Source organism: Triticum dicoccoides, chromosome 3B (assembly GCF_002162155.2).
Source record: "Triticum dicoccoides isolate Atlit2015 ecotype Zavitan chromosome 3B, WEW_v2.0, whole genome shotgun sequence".
NCBI lineage: Eukaryota > Viridiplantae > Streptophyta > Magnoliopsida > Poales > Poaceae > Triticum > Triticum dicoccoides.
In genome coordinates, this window is record NC_041385.1 from 841,009,019 (window position 1) to 841,014,712 (window position 5,694).

Consider the following 5,694-nt stretch of genomic DNA (forward strand, 5'->3'; position numbering starts at 1 on the left):
TATATCAAGGTAAGGAGGGGGCGTGCCCAGAATCAAGTTCAAACCTATGTTCTTACTTCTATGTTGTCGGCCTCATTTGTTCGTTTGCTGCAGGGAAACATGGCTGAACGGATTCCTTCTGCGGGACAAGCTGGGCAACCTGGGCTTGGCGAGGATAGCCCCTTCAAGGAGGGAGGGCAGATGGCACCGACCTCCTCTCCAGCCGAGTGGTCTCCTTCTGACTACTCCTCCAAACGCCTCCATCGTGTTCACCGGCAAGGCGGTGCCTCCCATGCTACGAAGGAGTAGCAGGAAGAGGGTGCTCTCGTTGCCCTCGCCAACGATTAATGAAGGGCTAGTCATCATCGACATGGAGGCGGTTTTGCGAGCGGTGGCGGGCAAGCTGGTGGTGGCTCGAGTACTCTCACCTTACCCGGTCTTCCCCCAGAACATCTTCAATGAGCTGCATGGACCATGGCGGCTGCGTGGAGAGGTGGTGGCTCAACAAGTCATGAGAAAAGATGGGCGCTTCGTCACCACCTTATCGGAGGAGGGTGACCGGCTTCATGTGGTCCAAGCTGGGCCTTCGCACTACAGGAATGATGTGGTCCTGCTCACGGAGTTTGACGGCAACGGTAACCCCGCGGATGTGCCCCTGGTTTCCTTCAAATCTGGGTGCAAGTTCGCGACTTGCCGGTTCCGATCAAGATTGAAGAGACAACATGGACCCTGGGAGCGAAGCTTGGCACCGTCCTCATGGTGTCACATAAGAACAAGAAGATCATTGACAAGCACCTCCGCTTTCGAGTCGAGCACAAGGTGGGCGAGCCTTTGAGGAAGTAAATCGACACGACTTCTATTAGCAGCACTAACAAGATCCTTTTTGATGTTAAATATGAAAAACTCCCTAATTCTGTTTCTGTTGCGTCATCGACTCATCGTGGGGCATACCACGGCAAAGTTCTGTGGTGTTCCTAGCGAACAACGGAAGAAAACCTTCTCCATCGACATCAAGGCGCCAACACTCTGGAAGGAGGAGTATGCATCAGGATCCTCGGCTCGGTGGCTCCTCGACTTTGGAGGGCTGTCGGACATGGCGTCCAAGGCCAAGCTGCCGGAAAAGGTGTTCACGGCGGTGACGACGGCTGTCAAGAACCTGACGGTCCTGGCGACACCGTTGTTTGAAGATAGCCATGATGATGCAATTTTGGGGTCAGGGGGTTCCCAGGTGGGGAGCCTGGCGCTGACTGACGTCATCGCGGACCAAGTCCGGCAGGACACTAAGGCTGGAAGGGTTCAAGGGGGTGCTTCCTACATCAACATGGGCGTTCCCGACCCCCTTTCAGCTGACGCTGGTGATGTGCACATGGAGGCAGCGGTAGGTGCTACCTTTAGCACAAAGGGAGCTGCTGATGGGATCCTTGGGGCTGCTCTCTACACCAACTTGAGCGCTCCTGGGACTAGTACAAATGGTGTTGTTTTGGTGCACTCACAGGCTGCACCCATAGCTAGCCAGTGTACTGATGTGGTGTAAGCATCTGGTGATGCCCATGTAGCCGAGGAGCCTGGGCAGGGCTTCTTGCCCCTGGCTGGACCAAAGGAGGCACCGACTGATGGAGGCTTAGTGGGTGGCCTGGCCGGGCATTGTCTGCCTGGACGTTGATGAATCCGGTGCCGAGTCTAAATGGGGCCAATGGAAAAGATTGTATAGAGAGGAGCAAGTGGAGTGTGCTTCTGTACATGGTGTGTGGGCCAAGCACGTCAAGCTGGGAGTTCCCACTCCCCCGACTGCGGCAATGAGTTATCTAGCCACAAGGCTGTCTATGATGCCATTCTGGAGAGTACTGCGGCAAGCTAGAGGTGTCACTCTGATGACCAAGGGCTAGTTTTAACCATGAATAGCAATAGCTTTGAGTGTTTAGAGTATAAGAGTGCTAATGATTTTTCTGTTACTTGTAAAAGAGTGTGTGGTGAGAGGGTTGAGACTGTAGTAGGTGTAGATTTGGCTATTTTCCATACAATAGAGGAGATTGATGGGGGAGTGGAAGAACTTCAGGATAGGAGGCGAGACTCTGTAGTAGAGGAAGAAGAGGAAGGTGGTACATGCTACCTCTTGAGCTTCCGTTGGTTTTCCCTTGAAGAGGAAAGGGTGATGCAACAAAGTAGCGTAAGTATTTCCCTCAGTTTTGAGAACCAGGGTATCAATCCAGTAGGAGACAACGCACAAGTCACCGAATACCTGCACAAACAATCAATAACTTGCACCCAACGCGATAAAGGGGTTGTCAATCCCTTCACGGTCACTTGCAAAAATGAGATCTGATAGAGATAGATAAACGGTAAAGTAAATATTTTTGGTATTTTTGTTTTATAGATTGGAAAGTAAAGATTGCAAAATAGTAGATCAGAAACTAGCAAGATGTAAATAAGATTTAATATAATGGAAAAGAGATTCAATATAATGGAAAAGAGACCCGGGGGCCATAGGTTTCACTAGTGGCTTCTCTCAATATAGCAAATATTACGGTGGGCGAACAAATTACTGCCGAGCAATTGGTAGAAAAGCGCATAGTTACGACGACATCTAAGGCAATGATCATGAACATAGGCATCACGTTCGTGTAACGTAGACCGACTCCTGCCTGCATCTACTACTATTACTTCACACATCGACCGCTATCCAGCATGCATCTAGAATATTAAGTTCATAAAGAACGGAGTAACGCATTAAGCAAGATGACATGATGTAGAGGAATTTACTCAAGCAATATGATGAAAACCCCATCTTTTTATCCTCGATGGCAACAATACAATATGTGACGTGCTGCCCCTACTGTTGATACGTCCATTTTGCATCATGCTTTTATATCGATATTTATTGCATTATGGGCTGTTATTACACGTTATGTCACAATACTTATGTCTATTCTCTCTTATTTTACAAGGTTTACATGAAGAGAGAGAATGTCGACAGCTGGGATTCTGGGCTAGAAAAGGAGAAAATATTGGAGACCTATTCTGCACAGCTCCAAAAGTCCTGAAACTCCAAGAAAGTCATTTTGGGAATTAATAAAAAAATATTCAGTAGAAGAAATACCTGAGGGGGTCCACCCACCACCCACGAGGGTGGGGGCGCGCCCCCTACCTCGTGGGCCACCTGGCAGCCCTCCGGTGCCCATCTTATGCTATATGAAGTCTTTTACCCTGGAAAAAAAATCATAAGCAAGCTTATGGGACGAAACTCCGCCGCCACGAGGCGGAACCTTGGCGGAACCAATCTAGGGCTCCGGCGGAGCTGTTCTGCCGGGGAAACTTCCCTCCAGGAGGGGGAAATCATCACCATCATCAGCACCAATGATCCTCTCATCGGAAGGGGGTCAATCTCCATCAACATCTTCACCAGCACCATCTCCTCTCAAACCCTAGTTCATCTCTTGTATCCAATCTTTGTACCAAAACCTCAGATTGGTAGCTGTCGGTTGCTAGTAGTGTTGATTACTCCTTGTAGTTGATGCTAGTTGGTTTATTTGGTTGAAGATCATATGTTCAGATCCTTAATGCATATTAATACCCCTCTAATTATGGATATGAATATGCTTTATGAGTAGTTATGTTTGTTCCTGAGGACATGGGAGAAGTCTTGCTATTAGTAGTCATGTGAATTTGGTATTCGTTCGATATTTTGATGAGATGTATGTTGTCTCTCCTCTAGTGGTGTTATGTGAACGTCGACTACATGACACTTCACCATTATTTGGGCCTAGAGGAAGGCATTGGGAAGTAATAAGTAGATGATGGGTTGCTAGAGTGACAGAAGCTTAAACCCTAGTTTATAAGTTGCTTCGTAAGGGGCTGATTTGGATCCATATGTTGCTATGGTTAGGTTTACCTTAATACTTCTTTTGTAGTTGTAGATGCTTGCAATAGGGGTTAATCATAAGTGGGATGCTTGTCCAAGAAAGGACAGTACCCAAGCACCGGTCCACCCACATATCAAATTATCAAAGTAACGAACGTGAATCATATGAGCGTGATGAAAACTAGCTTGACGATAATTCCCATGTGTCCTCGGGAGCGCTTTTCTCATTATAAAAACTTGTCCAGGCTTGTACTTTGCTACAAAAAGGATTGGGCCACCTTGCTGCACCTTATTTACTTTCATTGCTTGTTACCCGCTACAAATTACCTTATCACAAAACTATCTATTACCGATAATTTCAGTGCTTGCAGAGATTACCTTACTGAAAACCGCTTGTCATTTCCTTCTGCTCCTCGTTGGGTTCGACACTCTTACTTATCGAAAGGACTACGATAGATCCCCTACACTTGTTGGTCATCAAGACTCTTTTCTGGCGCCGTTGCTGGGGAGTGAAGCGCCTTTGGTAAGTGGAACTTGGTAAGGAAACATTTATATAGTGTGCTGAAATTTACTGTCACTTGTTACTATGGAAACTAATCCTTTGAGGGGCTTGTTCGGGGTATCTTCACCCCGAACAGTAGAGCAAAGAGTTGCTCCTCAACCTACTGAACCTACTAAAAATGTTTACTTTGAAAATCCTTCGGGTATGGTAGAGAAACTGATAGGTAATCCCTTTGCAGGAGATGGAACATTGCATCACGATTTACACCTTATCTATGTGGATGAAGTTTGTGGATTGTTTAAGCTTGCAGGTATGCCCGATGATGTTATTAAGAAGAAGGTTTTCCCTTTATCTTTGAAGGGAGACACATTGACATGGTATAGGCTATGTGATGATATGGGATCCTGGGACTGTAAACGATTAAAATTGGAATTTCACCAGAAGTTTTATCCTATGCATCTTCTTCATCGTGATCGTAATTATATATATAATTTTTAGCCTCGCGAAGGAGAAAGCATCGCTCAAGCTTGGGGAGGCTTAAGTCAATGTTATATTCATTCCCCAATCATGAGCTCTCAAGGAGAAAGCATCGCTCAAACTTTTATGCTCGGCTTTCTCTCAACCATCGCACCATGCTCGATACTTGTTGTGCTGGGTCTTTTATGATGAAGACTATTGAATTCAAATGTGATTTATTGGAAAGAATTAAATGCAACTCTGAAGGTTGGGATTCCGACGATGATAAGGGGTCATGTATGACACCTAAGTTTGATTGTGTTAAATCTTTTATGGATATCGATGCTTTTCGTGGATTTAGCACTAAATATGGACTTGACTCTGAGATAGTAGCTTCTTTTCGTGAATCATTTGCTACTCACGTTGATCTCCCTAAGGAGAAGTGGTTTAAATATGATCCTCCCATTGAAGTAAAAGTAGTTGCACTTGTTACAGTTGAAGAAAATACTATCACTTATAATGATCCTATTGTTCCTACTACTTATATTGAGAAACCACCTTTCCTTGTTAGGATAAAGGATCATGCTAAAGCTTCAACTGTGGTTCGTAAGAGTAATACTAGAACATATACACCTCCTGAGCAAATTAAAGTTGAACCTAGTATTAGTATGGTTAAAGATCTGTTGGCTGATAATATTGATGGGCATGTTATTTATTTCTGTGATCAAGCTGCTAGAATTGCTAGGCCCGATGCTAAGAAACATAGACCCATTGTAGGCATGCCTGTTATTTCTGTTAAAATAGGAGATCATTGTTATCATGGCTTATGTGATATGGGTGCTAGTGCTAGTGCAATACCTTATTCCTTATATGAAGAAATTGTGCATGATATTGCACC